The following is a 20,455-nucleotide window of genomic DNA, read 5'->3' as shown; positions in this document are numbered from 1 at the left end:
TTTATCGATCCAAGTGTTAAGTTGTTATAATCCTTTTTGTTGTTTTATTCTTTTGTATAATGGGTTAGTTTCGCATGCTGCAAAGAAATCCCTGGTTATACATATAGGTTGCGGCAAGTTTCTCTGTAGTATTGACTATATTATACGCTCTTCAATGTTATTTCAATGCTATTACTTATTTTCTAAGTTTAGGTACGTTACCGGTCAGACCGCCATTATGTTTTCTTCAATTAGTTGTATAGGTGTTCTTCTATATCCGCGGTGCTGTCCGGTGGTTGTATCCAAGTAAGAGATCCTTTTTTGGGTCGTTCTGTGCAGCGTCGAGTACGCCCCGGCCGGCGGTGGCTCTATCCTATGCTACCTGCGACTTCCGGGAATGAAAGTTTAGTGACGTCACTACAGGCGCTCCTCTTTACCAAAAGACCTTGACGCGTTTCGGAAACTGCTTCTACGGTTTCCTTCGTCAAGAGGAATGGTTTGAGAGGAGATTCAGATGTAATTTATACGGAAGCGCAGTGAATCAAGTTGTTAACCCTTTGTTGGACTGTAAATAACTGTTGAAATTTGTTCTGTATGTGGATCTTAACTCTTCATCCTTGTTATGATGGTTAGTTGTTGACCGCTCTGTTATATGGGAAACCGCATGAGAAAATGCATGACTATACCCATGTGAATTGGTACAGAGACAATTTAATTATATGGCAAAAAAAAAAAAAAAAAAACTATAAAGCTCTAGTGAGTGGAGAGTTTCCTTATTGTTTCATTTTGTAATATTCCTAATTGCCTCTTAGTGCGGCCCACATATATTTTTTTACATGGGCACATAATTCCATAAATCACCCCCTTTGATTTGCAATGGATATGTTGTTTTACCTTAAATTGGGAGTTATTTGGTTGTTCTGGAATAAATTGGATAGGTGTTTTATTAGTAGTTATCTTACATGCACTACAATTTCTGCAAGGAAGAAAACCTTTTTTCTGACAGAGGAAGGTAGAAGACAGGTTATCTCCTTTTTTACACTTATTTTTAGTTTTAGATTTGTAAATTACTTATATTAAAAAATCTTAATCCTTCCAATAATTATCAGCTGCTGAAGTTGACTTGTTCTTTTCTGTCTGGCTATAGTGCACTCTGCTGACACCTCTGTTTGTCTCGGGAACTGCACAGAGTAGAATAGGTATGCTATGGGGATTTGCTTCTACTTTGGACAGTTCCCGAGACACGTGTCATCAGAAAGCACTTAGACAAAAAAGAACAACTCAACATCAGCAGCTAAAAAGTACTGAAAGCATTAAGATTTTTTAATAGAAGTAATTAACAAATCTGTTTAACTTTCTGGAGCTAGTTGATATATAAAAAAAAAGTTTTTTCCTGGATAACCCTTTTAAAATTGTATGTTAGGTTCTGTTCGCACTATTGTTCTAAATACATGTTGAAAGGTACTAATAAAATCCGCAGATACAGCCAACAAAGTGCAAGAAACCATTTTGGGTTAAAATTACTATAAAAACAGGATTTAACAAGACACAAAATTGATGAAGGACATTCTTTTCTTCCCTGTTTAAGAACAAATTCCAGATGGATCCTGCATATTTGTAAAAATAGAATTCAATGGCAGCAGAATACAAAAAGATAGCCATTCAGGTTCATAGTTGTATCCTTTTTTTAACCCCTTAAGGACACAGCCCATTTTGACCTTAAGGACATGGCCAATTTTATTTCGGCGTTTTCGTTTTTTCCTCCTCGCCTTCTAAAATTCATAACTATTTTATATTTCCATTCCCAGACCCATATGTCTGTTTTTTGCATGACTCACTCATTTTACCCTAAAATGTATGGTAAACCCCAAACATTATTTTTTGTGTAAGGAAATTTAAACAAAAATCTAATTTAGCAAATTTGGGGGGTTTCGTTTTCACGCTGTACACTTTGGTAAAGTTGGTAAAAATTACATGTTTTCTTTATTCTCTGGGTCAATACGATTAAAATGATACCATGGTTACATACTTTTCTATTGTTGCACTGCTGTTAAAAAATCTCAAACTTTTTTACAAAATCAGTATGTTTAAAATTGCCCTATTTTTACCACCTCTAACTTTCTTATTTTTTCTGTATTCAGGCATGTGTGAGGGCTCATTTTTTGCACCATGATCTGTAGTTTGTTTTGGTATCACTTTTCCGTATAAATGACTCTTTGATTTTTTGATTTTTATAAAAAAAAATTGCAGTTTGATGGGACATTTACGCACGCAGTGATACCAAATATGTTTATTATTTATAGTTTTATTACGCCTTTTTGAATTAATATGTGGAAGGGGATTTTTCTATTTTTTTTTCACATTTTTTTCACTTTTTTTTACATTTACTTTACACTTTTTTAGTTCCCATAGGGGACAACTTATAGCAATAATTAGATTGCTAATACTGTTCAGCACTGATCAGTATTATCGGCAATCTTCTGCTCTGGTCTGCTGAAAGGCAGGTCAGTGCAGAAGGCCCCGGGAGACGGACGGAGGCAGTAATATGCCTAACTATTAGCAGAAAAAAACTCTGTATTTTTTAAAACACCAGCCGGTGGATACTATTGTTTGGACTTTGACGGTTTGGTAATTCCCGCGGGCGATCAGATCAGCCATTATAACAGTTGTGTTCAGATGCAGAAAAATCCAGAAGTGCATACAAAGGGTCTATTCACATGGCGGGATTTCCGCCAGCAGAACTTTGTTGGCAGAATTCGGCCTAAAAGGAAAACCCAATCACTCTGGGATTCCGCACTCCTGTTGACACTTCGTAAATCCTGCTATTCCGCCATGTGAATAAACCCTAAGAGTCTTGTTCTCAACAGAGAGAAGGGAAAAAATAATGAAGGTAAGTCGGCTACAGTAAGTTACACAGAAGCAAGGGAACATACATTATACATGTTTATGCTGAGGTGAAGTTGACATGACACCAGTCCACCATGTTAGGTTCTGTGGATGTCTGGGACTTATGCACCTCAAGCACTTCCTATCTCTGCCTGCTTACCATAGACACCCACATTTCCTACTGTGGCCCTCATTTACTTAGAAAATCGGGTTGTAAGTCTATCTTGCTTTCTTACCCGACTGCTTTTTTCCCCTGGTATTTATTATTATGTCGCATCCTGTTTGTCGCACGTGGGTTTTGTTGGTTTTGGTTTCCAACTCCTCTGAGTTGTCGGGAAGAAATCCACAACAATTCAACAAATTCGGGTTGGAAACCTTTATAAATACGTGGGAAAGCTCAGAAATGTCGGGTTTGGGAGAATCCACATCGGGTCCGTCGGGAAAAAATGTTGCATCGTGTCGCAGACTGGCGCACGATGTCTGCGACATGTCGCAGACAAAGATGCGCCATAAAAACCGACAAAACAAGTCAGGTTTAGAATAGTAAATGAGGGCCAGTATGTTATTTTGTTTTTTGCTTTTTACATTCTGTATAAACTTAAGGGCGATGGATAGAAGAAGTTTCAGTTTTCTTAAGAACATTCCCTGCATTTCAACTACTCAAATACCATCAGGGCCACTTATACTCAGAGACTTGCAATAAAGCATATCTTTCTGGCACGGAACTTGCTGCATGTCGTGTGAGCCAACACGCACTGAGAACTGAGCAACCATGAAAGTCACAGTGGTTTACACTGAAAAGAAATAGAACAAGACAACTGGAGATCTGAACAGGGAATTATGTTAGGCTTTTAGTTAATGCTTGTTTGTATTTCATCTTCATATTGTTGGAGAGAAGTGGTTTCAGTTGAGATTTTAAGTTATGTTTATACAGTATATTACATTTCAAAAGCAATTTTTTTTCCCCATTGAAGCTAGTCGACTTATTTATTTTATTCTAGAGACTTATCTTATATGTTTTATAGGAGGCTTCAGGGTCTGTCTGCCATGTTTGCTCAGTGTTTACTGGTTATAAGATAAAGGAGGAAGATACTGCTTACAATTAATAAGTCTGATAGTATACATAACCTTCTGCCAACAAGGACCATCTATTTTTTTGCAAGAAAACTTACAAATGGCCATAAACTACTGTTTAAAATAAGAACAAAATATGATGTTAGTCATTTATTTCTATTGTAGAACGAGACCATTCAAACAGTCTTGTCAACAAGCAGCAGACCTAAACAGACAGGTGACACAGTTCAGTAGTCCTGGGTTTATTGTAATTGGACCTCAGACATTAACCTATACTTCTGCTGCTTCAAGAAATGGGGTTGCTTGTTCAGATTTTAATTGGATCAAAATTGTTCCAATTTCCTTAAATCTGTTTCCACAGTTCTGTGGAGCCTATGTATAATATCATACCTCCAGTATTGGACTGGATTTTTTTTTTTAACTCACCATAGGAAATCCTCTTGAGACCCACTTTTCAGCCCTTCCCCTTTCCCCTTAGCATTGCTAAGGTATAAAAAATTAATAGTCATACAGCTAACAAATACAAATATACAAGGAGCAAATATTTTCACCAAACATAGCACCATCACACTGTTAATAAACAAAACTTGGTATATGAAGAACAGTATTACCACTATGCAAGGAACAAATAATGCCACTACACAATGACCACCCGTTACTACCTCACTTTTACAAATAAAACACATTGGTGGAGGCATTTTCAAAAATGAAAGAAGCAATCTGATGGTTGTTATAGGAAATTCAGCAACTTTTCCTCTGGACAGATTTTGTTAAATCTCCCCCATACAGTAACTCACTGGATTTTAGTCACTATTATCCCTCTTTATGTATGTTTGGTACAAGCCTCCGTGAAGACATCTTCTAGGCACATATCTCTGCAGAGTTTGCAAGACAAAGTATTAGGCTCCTCACTTTTCCAGCATCCTTCCCATCTTTTTTCCACCTCCATACAAACTTCCCCACACAGTGCCCCAAATGGTATTAATGAACCCCCACTGTACTTGGCTCCCCTTAGTGCCTCCACTCTGAACTTGGCTACCCTTTTGTGCAACTACATTGTAATTAGTTTCCCCTTTGTGCCCCCACACTGTATTTGGCTCCCATTTGTGCCCCAACACTGTACTGTACTTGGTTTCCCTTTGTGCCCCCACACTATAATTAGTTTTCCCTATGTGCCCCCACACTATACCTGGCACCGCTTTGTGCCTCCACACTGCACTTGGCTCCCCTTTGTGCCCCCACACTGTACTTGGTTACCCTTTGTGCCCCCACACTGTAATTAGTTTCCCCTTTGTGCCCCCACACTGTACTTGGTTCGCCTTTGTGGCCTCACACTGTACTTGGTTCCCCTGTGTGCCCCCACATTGTACTTGGCTCCCCATTGTGCCACCACACTGTAATTAGTTTCCCCTTTGTGTCCCACACTGTACTTACTTCCCCTTTGTGTCCCACTGTAATTAGTTTGCCCTTTGTTCCCCCACACTATACCTGGCTCCGCTTTGTGCCTCCACACTGCACTTGGCTCCCCTTTGTACCCCTACACTGTACTTGGCTCCCCTCTGTGCCCCAACACTGCATTTGGCTCCCCTTTGTGCCCACACACTGTAATTAGTATCTCCTTTGTGCCCCCACACTGTAATTAGTTTCTCCTTTGTGCCTCCACACTGTACTTGGTTCCCCTTTGTGCCCCCATGCTGTACTTGGCTCCCCTTTGTGCCCCCACACTGCACTTGGTTCCCCTTTGTGCCCCCACACTGTAATTAGTTTCCCCTTTGTGCCCCCATACTGTACTTGGTTCCCCTGTGTGCCCTCACATTGTACTTGGCTCCCCATTGTGCCCCTACACTGTAATTAGTTTCCCCTTTGTGCCCCCACACTGTACTTGGCTCCCCTTTGTGCCCCCACACTGTACATGGTTCCCCTTTGTGCCCCCACACTGTAATTTGTCTCCCTTTTCTGCCCCGACACTATACTTGGTTCCCCTTTGTGCCCCCACACTGTACTTGGCTCCCCTTTGTGCCCCCACACTGTACTTGGCTCCCCTTTGTGCCCCCACACTGTACTTGGTTTCCCTTTGTGCCCTAACACTGTACTTGGTTCCCCTTTGTGCCCCCACACTGTAATTCGTCTCCCTTTTGTGCCCCGACATTATACTTGGTTCCCCTTTGTGCCCCCACACTATGCTTTGGCCTTGTGAAGGCACAAAGAGTACCTAACTAGATTGTGTTGCTGTTTTTGGTGCTTTCCATTTTGGGGGACTATAGAACAATAGAACCAGATTAGAAAAAAGGACATGTCTCAGTATCTGGCTCTAACCAGTTAAAAGAGAAATAAAAATAGGCGACACATTGAGATACACAATTTCACTGCAGTGTTAAAACATTGGTTGGCATGTGATTGTCCTTAAAGCATCAGTAACTCTGGGAAATGAGTGTCATTTACAATGATGGTGATTATAACAGCTTGAATATTGTAAGAAACCTGCATTCTGCACTAATGCGATTATTCTGGCGAGTTTTACATAATACGTCCTACCACTGAGCAGAAGACATTGTGTTGTGCTGTCTTATGTTCAATAGAAAAATTCACCTTCTCTATTTGATGCCTCTAGATTTTAGTTGTGTAACGAAAATAGTAGTTTTATTACATAAATATTATTTTATGAGGGTTCACCTTCCATATGAAGTTTAGGAATAATAAGGGAGAATATCACCTTATGTCTCTGTGGTGACACATTGCATTCATTGACGAGTAAAGTAATAAACACCCCCTGGTTTCTACTAGATAGAAGTAACAATTCTTCCTGATTTTGTATGCTAGAAGGGTTACAGAAGTAGCCATAATAAAGACCCCATTAGGGTACATATTACCATTATTACAAAAGGGATATGGTAGATGGAGGACCTGTTATAGTGTTAGCATTAGAGCATATTATACCTCTGAAACCCTAGATCATTTACAATGGAAAACCACGGTCTATCGTATGATACAGAATTTCTAGAGCACCATTGTCATACATTTGAAACATAGAATGGTCGGCAGATAAGAACCATTTGGCCCATCTAGTCTGCCCAATATTCTGAATACTTATGAATAGTCCTTGTCCTTACCTTATATGAAGGTTAGCCTTATTCCCATCTCTACCTTATAAGGAGGATAGCCTTATGCCCATCTCTATCTTATATGAAGGATAGCCTTGTGCCTATCTCTACCTTATATGAAGGATAGCCTTATACCTATCTCTACCTTATATGAAGAATAGCCTTATACCTATCTCTACCTTATATGAAGGATAGCCTTATGCCCATCTCTATCTTATATGAAGGATAGCTTTATGCCTATCTCTACTGTATATGAAGAGTAGCCTTTTGCCCATCTCTATCTTACATGAAGGATAGCCTTATACCTATCTCTACCTTATGTGAAGGATAGCCTTATACTTATCTCTACCTTATATGAAGGATAGCTTTTTACCTATCTCTACCTTATATGAAGGATAGCCTTATACATATCTCTACCTTATATGAATGATAGCTTTTTACCTATCTCTACCTTATATGAAGGATATTCTTATACCTATCTCTACTTTATATGAAGGATAGCTTTTCCACTATCTCTACCTTATATTAAGGATAGCCTTATACATAGCTCTATCTTATAGGAAGGATAGCCGTATGGCTATTCCATGCATGCTTAAACTCCTTTACTGTATGTGCAGCTACCACTTCTGCAGGAAGGCTATTCCATGACTCCACTACTCTCTCAGCAAAGTAATTCTTCCTCATATAGACTGAGTACTAAAATGTTATTTATTTATTTTTTTGAATCCCAGGATACATTCTCTTGTTTGGTCACATCTAAAGTTTACTACGGCTTCAGAAAACCCAGACGACGGTGTGTGTGAGTGTCCGTGGAAGCAGCTATGGGTGAGTTGAAACATTTTTTTCTAACGTAAAACATCTAGTATTAAAGGGGTAGTCCAAGATGTTTTTTTTCTTTAGCTTAAAGGGGTACTCCAGTGGAAAACTTTTTTTTTTAAATCAGCTGGTGCCAGAAAGTTAAACAGATTTGTAAACTACTTCTATTAAAAATTCTTAATCCTTCCAGTACTTGTTAGCGGCTGTATACTACAGAGGAAGTTCTTTTCTTTTTAGATTTCTTTTCTGTCTGACCACAGTGCTCTCTGTTGAGAGTCCATTTTAGGAACTGTCCAGAGCAGCATATGTTTGCTATGGGGATTTTCTCCTACTCTGGACAGTTCCTGACATGGACAGAGGTGTCAGCAGAGAGCACTGTGGTCGTGACAGAAAAGAAATCCAAAAAGAAAATAATTTCCTCTGTAATATACAGCCCCTAATAAGCACTGGAAGGATTAAGATTATTATTTTTTTTTTTACAGAAGTAAATTACAAATCTGTTCAATTTTCTAGCATCAGTTAATAATAATAAAAAAAAAAAAAAAAGTTTTCCACCGGAGTACCCCTTTAAGAACCCATGATGCCAACTTATAATATTGTTTAATATGCTTCTATTACCATGTGCCGCTTTGTCTTGTTTTCATGCACAGGACCCACACCCGGAAGTGCTGTATTTCAAGGGGAGGGGGGTGGGGGTTATTATTGGTTTTAGAGTGCGTTCACACGGAGTAATTCAAGAGGAATTTACTCGAGTAACATGTTGATTTATCACACAATTTGTTGCAGATGAGGTTTAGGGACTTTTTATTGCAACTTTTGCATTAGATGCCTTTTCTACAATTATTGCAGTGGTCATGAATTTATCATGTGTGACTTGTTGGACAATTTGACACAAATCCCTAATTTTGTCGCAGACCTACACCGGCCCAGACCTAGCTTACACACATGACTGTGTACAGTATTTGAAAAAATGTGCACACGTTGGGGCAAGAGGTTAAAAAATTGCATACAAAGTAGTGCACTAAAGTGTAATTTAAAAAAAAATGTACACTAGCACAAAATGTGTGCATGCAACCATTTCATGAATTTGGTGTACATATACATTACCTCCACACAAATTAAGGTGTAGAAAAATTGTTCACGTACACCATCCTTGATAAATTTCCCCCAAATACCTGGATACACATGTAGACTCATTCTCTCATAAACCCACAGCACCTGCTTCTTTCCCCAGCCTAGCTGAGCTTCTCACTTCAAATAGGGCTTATTAGAACACACAACCAAAACCTCCAACCAAAAGTAACAATTCTTCTTGCTGTTGTCTGCTAGAAGGGTTACAGAGGTAGCAATAACATTCCATCATAACATATATATACATGCCTGCAACACATTGTCAAGTTGTTTATCCAACAAGCCTAAAAATTCATCAGATAAGTACTTCCTATCATTCGTTCTAGAGATCAGAGCAGGTCCCATCACCCAGACCCCGATTGATCTAAACTTTTTTACATGGGTCTATGAAATGCCAAAAGTTTTTTTGTTTTTTCAATTGACAGTGACACATTAAAGGGGTATTCCAGGAATTATTTTTTATTTGACTATGCTACATAGGCTGTAAAGTTAGTGTAGTTCATAATATAGTGTCTGTACCTGTGTGTGACGGTTTTCTCACAATTCTTATGTGATTTTCACCCCAATATTTATTTTAACAGCATAAAAAATGACTGTTGTCTCAGATTTTTTCCAGGTTGCAGAGCGGACGAGACCTGACTCACTAGTCAGCTGATGACAGGAGTCTGTCTGCTTCAATGGGTGGAGCGATCACTTGGTGGGAGAGAGATCAATCTGCAACTAATGCAGCAGCTGTAGGCACCCTGATTGAAAACCACAGGTCTTTTGAATAGATGCAGCTCATTTATGTTTCAATGGGTGGGATGGCTGAAGTGTGGGAGGAAAAGGGAATTATGGGATTTGTAGGCAAAAAAGAAAACTCAAACAGGAAATACCAGTTCACAAATAGTTAGCCACAGTGTTATGTGTTATCGCACAACATAGCCATTTAGCCCCAAGACAAGTGCAGATCCTTCCTAAGCATGACCATTACTGTCTGCCAGGTACTTACTAAAATCACCTTATGGTGGACAACCCCTTTAAGTATATTGGCAATGAGTATGGTACATTTGCTGATACTAACGTAAGTGACAGCTTATCGGAAGTTTTTTTTTTCCTGTTTTGCTCTTGTAATTTACCCTTTACAATTTGAAGAAAGCAATTTCCCTTTACATCATGTCTGTGCCCTGTGCACTGCACACAAAGGGCTTCATTTTCTAAGAGTGTAGGGTTTTTAATAGTGTGAAATGTTTTTTCAGACTTGTAGGATTCCACCATATTTACTATGGGGATCACAGATTTACAAGTCGGGAACATTTTCTGACCAGCTTTTTCTAGGTGGAAATTTCCAGCCATTTATTCATAGGATTTTCTGTGAATCCTGGAAAATAGGTCTGGTTGTGAAGCCAAGCACCTTTTTTGACCAGGCACGCCCCTTTTGCGACAGACTACATCCCCTTTTCGGCTTTTCACAATGCAATGTCGGATTAGTTGGATTTTCCTGTCGCACAGCGCCTGAGACATGTCTCAGACAATGTGTACCAAAATATCTTGAAAAAACCCGACTAGTGGGTTTTAGCTTAGTAAATGAGGGCCAAAGTGTATGCTTTTGTGTCCTTAATAAAAATCCTCACCTTACTATAAGAAAAGCAAATCTTCAGCTCACCTGGAGCTAGTAATGCATGGCAATCCTAATAAACATGAAAACATAAAGGAACTTGGGCCAGACCATATTTGAGAATAGAACACTTTTTTTATTTTCTATCACATTGTAGGTGGAACATGCCTTACCAATTCACACTAATGCATTTTGAATCTGTTGGTCCTTACTCATAGCCTCGCCTTACCATGTTTCTGATGACCCAAACAGGCGGCTGTATCTTTGGATAATCAGAAGGGCAGTAAGGCCAGGAATGGCATCTGTAATATGGATACAAAAATGTGGATGTCATATGCTTATGTGAAACCAGCCTAAATAACGAATGAAATTAGAACTTCATGAACTGAACATTTTGCTACCAGTGGTAAAAAAGTAATATAAGAGGGTCTGTTGTCACGTGTTATACCATGTGCTCTGGATACTGTTGGCATTTTTACCTTCAAAAAAGTGTAAAGAATTTTATTAATGAATCACATATGTAATATGTATAATATAATAAAATGGAATCTAGTATTGTGATCAATCTGATATGTTTACACAGTCTTGAAAATGCTTTTCTTACATTAATTATAACCATATTGTACTGTAATCAATGCTCCAACGACTGACCTACAGTTGAGCAGCCACTCTGGGCTGTCTAAGCTGCTGTTTAAAGCATAGAGGAAGGTCAGATCAATGGTTTAAGCCAATAATGCATTTAGAAAGTCTTCAGTACCTTTCACATTTTTACCATTTTAGTATATTGCGGCCTTGGGATAAAGAAAAAAAAAAGTTTTTCCACAATCATTTTGCACTCAATAACCCACAACATATGAAAACAGAATGTATAAAATGTATGCTAATTTATTATCCCCTAGCCCAGTGTTTCCCAACCTTTTTCGGGTCGGGGCACACCTCGAGAAAAAAACATTTCCGTAGGGCACCCCTACCGCGGTTGACGAGCAAAAAAAAAAAAAGGAAAAAAACTGTAAAAAACGCAATGCACTATATCTATTTATCAGTGGGTATGGGTATGTAGTTTAAAGTGCTGCTTTATACAGCAACTCACAAATGACGTCTTCTCTAATTTGCATCATTGCCTTCTCTTCTCCATCTGGTCTGGGCCATCATCACGATTTCTTCCATACACAATTCTTCACTGTTAAACCTGCAAAACAAACCTATTAGGCTCCGCACTTTTTTTTTACATGGCTGACAGAGGGGTGTAGAAGAGTGTACATGGGTGATAGAGGGGTGTAGGGGGGTGTACAGAGGGGTGTAGAGGAGTGTACATGTGTGACAAAGCGGTGTAGAGGAGTGTACCGAGGGATGTAGAGGAGTGTACAGAGGGGTGTAGAGGAGTGTACATGGGTGACAGATGGTTGTAGAGGAGAGTACATGGGTGACAGATGGGTGTAGAGGAGTGTACATGGGTGACAGATGGGTGTAGAGGAGTGTACATGGGTAACAGAGGGGTGTAGAGAAGTGTAGATGGGTGACAGAGAGGTGTAGAGGAGTGTACATGGGTGACAGATGGGTGTAGAGGAGTGTACATGGCTGACAGAGGGGTGTAGAGAAGTGTACATGAGTGACAGATTGGTGTACATGGGTGACAGAAGGGTATAGAGGAGTGTACATGGGTGACAGATGGGTGTACATGGGTGACAGGGGTATAGAGGAGTGTACATGGGTGACAGAGGGGTGTAGAGGAGTGTACATGGGTGGCAGAGGGGTGTAGAGGAGTGTACATGGGTGACAGATGGGTGTAGAGGAGTGTACAAGGCTGACAGATGGGTGTAGAAGAGTGAACATGGGTGACAGGGGCATAGGGGGTGATAAAGGGGTGGACAGGAGTGAATAGGGGGTGGAAATGGGTGAGAAGGATGTGGTCAGAGGGGTGGACAATGGAGTGTGAACATTGGTGACAGGGATGGACAGGGGTGACAGAGGGTTGGATGGGGGGTGGACATGGATGACAGGAGGGTGGACATGGGAGACAGGGGGTCAGGGGGTGGACAAGGGTGACAAGGGGTAAAAGAGGGACAGGAGTGACAGAGAGGGGTGGACTGGGGTGACAAAGGGACAGATGGGTGAACAGGAGGGTGGACATGGGTGACAGGGTAGCCTACAGGGGTAGATGGGGGGGGGGTAAACATAAGTGACAAGGATGGACAGGGGAGTGGACAAGGCAGACATGGATGCCAGGAGGGTGGACATGGGTGAGAGGGGGGGTGGACATGGGTGACGGGGATGATAGGATAGTGGACATGTGTGAGAGGGGGGGTTGTGGACATGGGTGACAGGGATGGACAGGGAGGTGGACAAGGCGGACATGGATGACAGGGGGGTGGACATGAGTGATGGGGGGTCGGTAGAGGGTGTACCTGGGTGACGGTGGGGGGGGGGGGTGGGTTTGGACAGGGTTGAGAAGGGGTAACAGAGGGTTGGAAAGGGTACGGTACCTTAAGCAAGCCGGCCCGCGCAGCTTGCAGTTCCACGGCAGGCACGGGAGTCCGGCTCAGATGCAGCACGTTCCACCCCAGGGCACCATTTTCGGCTCACTGCGCCGCAAGGGAGAGGGGGGCGCAGGGGGGCAAAATCCCGCGGCACCATGGGCTGTGCAGCGGCACCGCGGTTGGGAATCCCTGCCCTAGCCAAAGGTAGGGATAAGTTGTCTGATCGAGGGGGTCCCGCTGCTGGGAACTCCTGCAATCTCTCCTGCAGTAGTGTTGCTCGCGAATATTTGTAATTCGAATTTTATTCGCGAATATCGCATATTCGCGAATATTCGCGAATATAGCACTATATATTCAAAATTACGAATATTTTTTTTTTCACAGTACACATCACAGTTATCATCCCTCTCTGCTTCCAGCTTGTGTGGTGTAAAGAAGGCTCTAATATTACTGTGTGAGACCGCTGGGCGAATATTCGCATATGCGAATATTCGCGAATATTGATCCCTCCATTCTGCTGCTTCTATCAAGTTACACTGGTATACTTGCTGTAAAGTTCATACATTTTCACATATGCGAATTTTCACATATGCGATTTTTCGCATATGCGAAAAAACATGAATATTACGAATATGCGAATTTTGCGAATATATGACGAATATTCATCCATATATTCGTGAAATATCGCGAATTCGAATATGGCCTATGCCGCTCAACACTATCCTGCAGCACCCCGGGTCATCATGGGATCCCGCCGATCAGACATCTTATCCCCTATCCTTTGGATAGGGGATAAGATGTCTAGGGGCGGAGTACCCCTTTAAAGACACAGACCATTTTGGCCTTAAGGATGCAACCAATTAAATTTTAGCATTTTTGTTTTTTCCTCCTCACCTTCTAAAAATCATAACTCTATTATATTTTTATCCACAGACTAGTATGAGGGCTTGTTTTTTACTCAACCCGATGTCCTTTGTAATGACTTCGTTCATTTTACCATAAAATGTATGGTACAACCTATAAAATACTATTTGTGTGGGAAAATTGAAAACAAAACCGCAATTTTGCTAATTTTGGAAGGTTTTGTTTTCATGCTGTACAATTTACGGTACACAATCACATGTTTTCTTTATTCTGTGGGTCAATATGATTAAAATGATACCCATGATTACATACTTTTCTATTATTGTACAACTTAAAAAAAATCTCAAAATTTTTAATCAAATTAGTACATTTTAAATCTCTCTATTTTGATGACCTATAACGTTTACATTTTTCCGTATAAGCGGCGGTATGAGGGCTCATCTTTTTTCTTTATTTGTATTAATACCACATTTGCATATACAGTCATTGTCGTAAATGTTGCCACCCCTAACATTTTTAAGAAAATTAAGTATTTCTCACAGAAAAGGATTGCAGTAACACATGTTGTGTTATACACATGTTTATTCCCTTTGTGTGTATTAGAACTAAACCAAAAAAGGGAGGAAAAAAAGCTAATTGGACATAATGTCACACCAAACTCCAAAAATGGGCTGCACAAAATTATTGGCACCCTTAACTTAAAGGAGTACTCCAGCGCAAAATAACTTATCCCCTATCCAAAGGATAGGGGATAAGTTATAGATTGCGGGGGGTCCGAGCTCTGGGGCCCCCGGGATCTCATGGACGGGGCTGCGGCAGTCTAACGGAAGTGAAGTTTCATCCCCAGCAGAAAGCTGCGTCAGACACTCCCCTCCATGTATGTCTATGGGGTACATGGAGGGGGCGCGTCGGCCGCCGCGTCATACGGGGACAAAACGCCACCTTTCCTGTATATTGCCGTGGACCCGTACCGAAGATCGCAGGGGGGCCCCAGCGCTCGGACCCCCCAACACCCCCCCCCCCCCCCCCCCCCGCGATCTATAACTTATCCCCTATCTTTCGGATAGGGGATAAGTTATTTTGCACTATAGATGTCCTTTAATATTTGGTTGCACACCTGCTTGGTTGCTGAAATCAGTCGCTTCCTATAACCATCGATAAGCTTCTTACACCTCTCAGCCGGAATGTTGGATCACTCTTCCTTTGCAAACTGCTCCAGGTCTCTCTTATTGGAAGGGCGCCTTTTCCCAACAGCAATTTTAAGATCTCTCCACAGGTGTTCAATGGGATTTAGATCTGGACTCATTGCTGCCACTTCAGAACTCTCCAGCCCTTTGTTGCCATCCATGTCTGGGTATTTTGGGGTCATTGTCCTGCTGGAAGACCCAAGATCTCGGTCGCAAACCCAGCTTTCTTACACTGGGCTGTACAGTGCGACCCAAAATCCGTTGATAATCCTCAGATTTCATGATGCCTTGCACACATTCAAGGCACCCAGTGCCAGAGGCTGCAAAACAACCCCAAAACATAATTGAACCTCCACCATATTTCACTGTAGGTACTGTGTTCTTTTCTTTGTAGGCCTCATTCTGTTTTCAGTAAACAGTAGAATGATGTGCTTTACCTAAAGGATTTCGGCTTACTCAAGTTCATTTTGGCAAAATGTAGTCTTATGTAGTTTTATGTCTCTGTGTCAGCAGTGGTGTCCTCCTGAGTCTCCTGCCATAGCATTTAATTTCATTTAAATGTTGGGGGATAGTTTGTGCTTACACTGATGCTCCTTGAGCTTGCAGGCCAGCTTGAATATCTTTGGAACTTGTATGGGGCTGCTTATCCAGCATCCGGACTATCTTGCCTTGACACCTTTCATAAATTTTTCTCTTCTGTCCATGCCCAGGGAGATTAGCTACAGTGCCTTGGGTTGCAAACTTCTTTGTTGCGCATTGTGGACAAAGGCAAATCTAGATTGTTGATATTTTTCCTAAATTTTGGTTCTCAAGTCCTCAGACTCTTATCCTCTTTCTGTTGTCCCTGCTTAGTGTGCACTGACACACAATGCAAAGATGAAGTGAACTTCTCTCCTTTTTATCTGCTTTCAGCTGTGATTGTTATATTGCCCACACCTGTTACTTGCCCCAGGTGAGTTTAAAGGAGCATCACATGCCTGAAACAATCTTTTTTTTCTCACAATTTGGAAAGGGTGCCAATAATTTTGTCCAACCCATTTTTGGAGTTTGATGTGACATTATGTCCAATTTGCTTTTTTTCCTCCCTTTTTTGGTTTAGTTCCAATACACACAAAGGGAATAAACATGTGTATAGCAAAACATGTGTTACTGCAATCCTTTTCTGTGAGAAATACTTCATTTTCTTGAAAAATTTCAGGGGTGACAACATTTACGGCTTGACTGTATATGAAATTTTTAATTAATTATTATTATTATTTTTTTTTTATATATGATGTGACAAAAAAGCAAACATTTAGGACTTTTTCTTTTTTTTTTTACGTTTATGCTGTTCACCTGTATGGGATCAGTAACATTATACTTTGATAGATCGGACATTTACACATGCGGCAATACCAAATATGTTTATTAATTCATTTTTTTTAACAATTTCTGGGGGGAAAAATGGGAAAAAGGCATGATTTACATTTTTATTGGGGGAGGTTATCTTTAAAAAATGTTTACTTAACCTGTTGGGGACAAAGGGCGTGTGCATACGGCCTTGCGTCCTGGTAATTAAGAACATTAGACCCCCCCATTAGTCATTAGACCCCCCATGTCGGCGATCGGCGCAAATCGCAAGTGAATTCACACTTGCGATTTGCGCCCATTACGGGTCTGTGGTGACCCGGTGACCCGGAATATAAGGGGGATCGCGGTTATCTAATAAACCTAAGATCCCCCTGAAGGGATAGGAGTGAGGTGGCAGGGGTGCCACCCCTCCTATCCCTGCTATTGGTCTGCTATTGATCGTCAGAAGCGACGACCAATAGCAGATCGGGGGTGGGGGGGTTAACTTTCGTTTTCCCCGTCCTGCCCACCCACAATAGGCGGGGCAGGACGGGGAAACTGGCAGGGACTGGCGCCGAAGATCCACTTACCATCCGGCGAGCAGCAGAAGAGGACGGCTCCCTGGATCCGAAAGAAGCCGATAAGTTGCCTAGCAACATCTGGAGGGCTGCAGTCTCAGACCATTATACAGTGGTCTCTATCCTGTAGCCCTCCAGATGTTGCAAAATTACAACTCCCAGTATGCCCAGACAGCTGTTTGGGCATGCTGGAATATGTAGTTTTGCAACAGCTGGAGGGCTACAGTTTGAGACCATTATATAGTGGTCTCTAAACTGTATCCCTCCAGATCTTGTTTGCTGTCTGGGCATGCTGGGATTTGTAGTTTTGCAACATCTGGAGGGTCACAGTTTGGAGCAGTGGTCTATAAACTGTAGCCCTTCAGATGTTGCAAAACTGCAAATCCCAGCATGCCCAAACAGCAAACAGCTGTCTCGCCATGCTGGGAGTTGTAGTTGCGTACCTCCAGCTGTTGCATAACTACATCTCCCAGCATCAGTACATGTAGTTTTGCAACAGCTATAAGCACACTGGTTGGGAAATACTGAGTTAGGTAACAGAACCTAACTGAAGGATTTCCAACCAGGGTGCCTCCAGCTGTTGCAAAACTACATCTCCCAGGATGCCCTTCGGCGAATAGTACATGCTGGGAGTTGTAGTTTTGCAACAGCTGGAGGCTAACTGGTTGGAAAATACTGAGTTAGGTAACAGAACCTAACTGAAGGTTTTCCAACCAGTGTGCCTCCAGCTGTTGCAAAAGTACAACTTCCAGCATGCACGGTCTGTCAGTACATGCTGGGAGTTGTAGTTTTGAGTACAGCTGGAGGTTTGCCCCCCCCATGTGAACGTACAGGGTACATTCACATCGGCAGGTTTACAGTAAGTCTCCTGCTTCAAGTTTGGGCTGCGGCAAATTTTTCGCCGCAGCGCAAACTCCTAGCGGGAAACTCACCGCAACACGCCAGTGCGAATGTACCCTAAAAACACTACACCTACACTACACTAACACAAAATAAAGGGTAAAACACTACATATACCCCCCCTTACACTGCCCTCTGATGTCTTCAAAAAGTAAAAACATGTCAACTTTATGATGCAAATATAAAGTAGACATATTGTATATGTGAATCAATATATAATTTATTTGGAATGTCTATTTTCCTTACAAGCAGAGAGCTTCAAAGTTAGAAAAATGCAACATTTTCAAATTTTTCATCAAATTTTTGAATTTTTCACCAAGAAATGATGAAGTATCAACGAAAATTTACCACTACCATAAAGTAGAATATGTCACGCAAAAATAAGCATCCCAGAGTTATTAATGCTTAAAGTGACAATGGTCAGATTTTCAAAAAATGCTCCCGTCCTTAGGGTCATAATGGGCTCCGTCCCCAAGGGGGGAAAAAAAATATTTAACTTTTTTTTTTTTTTTACACTTTTTATGTCCCCATAGGGGAATATTTATAGCAATCATTTGTTTGCGTATACTGATCAGTGCTATGCATAGGGCATAGCACTGATCAGTATTAACGGTGATCTTCTGCTCTGGTTTGCTCGATTTCAGACCAGAGCAGAAGACCCCAGGAGACGGATGGAGGCAGGTGAGGAGACCACTATTACGGCAGAGCCGCGGGTGATCTGATCATCCATTTTACCGACTGCACTGCCGCAGATGCCGTGATCTGTATTGATCACGACATCTGAGGGGTTAATGGCATACATCAGCGTGATCGCTGATGTTCGCCATTACCGGCGTGTCCAAGGCTGCCGATAGCAGGAGTGATGCTCGTGGTCATGTACAGGACGTAAATGTACGTCCTGGTGCATTAAGTACCACTGCACCAGGACATACATTTATATCCTGTGTCGTTAAGGGGTTAAAAAAACGAAAAACAAAAATTTTCATATACCTTGATTGGAATCCCCTGTGGAAAATTTAGGTGATTGGACATAATCTGGAAAGATACAGCCCTGTCTATATGAGGTCTGCAGAGGATTATATGAAGGCAAGATTGGGTAAAGGGTACAAATACATTTTTGCTACACTGATAGTTCTCATAAGCACAGTGGCCTCCATAATTCAAAAACAGGAAGCAATATGGAATAACTGGGACTCTTCTTTAAGATAGCTGCCCCACCAAACTAAATAATTGTGGGAGAAGGGCCTTGGTAAGAGAGTTGACCAAGAACCCAATGGTCATTCTGGCTGAGCTTCAAAGATCTTGTGTGCAGATGAAAGAAACGTTTACAAGATCAACCATCAATGCAGCATTCCCCCAATCTGGACTCTGTGGCAGAGTGACCAAAATGAAGCCTCTCCACACATTTCACTGGTCTAATGAAGGGGTATTCCAGGCAAAAACTTTTTTTATATATCAACTGGCTCCGGAAAGTTAAACAGATTTGTGAATTAATTTTATTAAAAAATCTTAATCCTTCCAATAGTTATTAGCTTCTGAAGTTGAGTTGCTGTTTTCTGTCTAACTGCTTTCTGATGACTCACGTCCCGGGAGCTGTCCAGCTCCTATGGGGATATTCTCCCATCATGCACAGCTCCCGGGACGTGACATCATCATTGAGCAGTTAGACAGAAAACTTCAGAAGCTAATAACTATTGGAAGGATTAAGATTTTTTAATAGAAGTAATTTACAAATCTGTTTAACTTTCCAGAGCCAGTTGATATATAAAAAAAAAGTTTTTGCCTGGAATACCCCTTTAATTTTACTTGTCATCTTAACAAGACACTGCTCATCACCTGCCCAATACCATTCCTACTGTGAAACATGGTGGTGGTGGCAATATCATGCTGTGGGGGTGTTTTTCAGTGGCTGGGACAGGGAGAGTGGTACGGGTTGAGAAAAACTGTCTTAATGAAAACCTGATAGAGAGTGCTCTGGACCTCAGACTAGGCTGAAGGTTCACCTTTCAACAGGACAATAACCCTGAGCTCACAGCCAAGACAACACAGGAGGGGCTTAGGGACAACTCTATGAATGTCCTTGAGTGGCCCGGCCGGACACCTGATTGAATTCAATAGAACATCTCTGCAGCGACCTGAAAATGGCTTCCACAAGCGGACCCCATCCAACCTGACAGAGCTTGAGAGGGTCTGCAAAGAATGGCAGAAAATCCATCTCGATACCAAGGTGTGAAAACCTTGTGGCATCATACCCAAGACCCTGAGTCAAGGGTCTGAATACTTATGGCAATGCAATATCTTAGTTTTTCCTTTTCAATAAATTAGTAAAAAGATTTCTAACATTCTGTTTTCACATTCTCATTGTAGGTTACTAAGTGCAGAATGATGGGGGGAGGGGAAGCTTTTTTTCTTACTTTAGCACAGGGCCTTATATAATAAAATATGACATTAAAAAAATGTGAAAAGGGAAAAGGTCTGGGTTACATGAATAAAAAACATTCTCCTTTCCAATAAGCACTCTAACCAGTTTGCCTTA

General features: G+C 41.3%; 1 protein-coding gene across 5 annotated transcripts in view; it reads left to right on the top strand.

The window, feature by feature from the left end:
- Positions 1–20,455, top strand: part of LOC130346716 (ras-GEF domain-containing family member 1A) — a 471,811-nt gene that overhangs the window by 232,630 nt on the left and 218,726 nt on the right. For all 5 annotated transcript variants that reach the window (XM_056554582.1, XM_056554585.1, XM_056554583.1 and 2 more), the window contains one exon: positions 7,772–7,865. The gene's annotated coding sequence lies outside the window, so the exon portion shown is untranslated. The remainder of the gene's footprint in view (positions 1–7,771; positions 7,866–20,455) is intronic.

The sequence above is a fragment of the Hyla sarda genome, unplaced genomic scaffold (genome assembly GCF_029499605.1).
Source record: "Hyla sarda isolate aHylSar1 unplaced genomic scaffold, aHylSar1.hap1 scaffold_80, whole genome shotgun sequence".
Classification (NCBI taxonomy): Eukaryota; Metazoa; Chordata; class Amphibia; order Anura; family Hylidae; genus Hyla; species Hyla sarda.
Note: the sequence above shows the minus strand (reverse complement) of the source record. Positions and strands in the feature narration are given on the sequence as shown.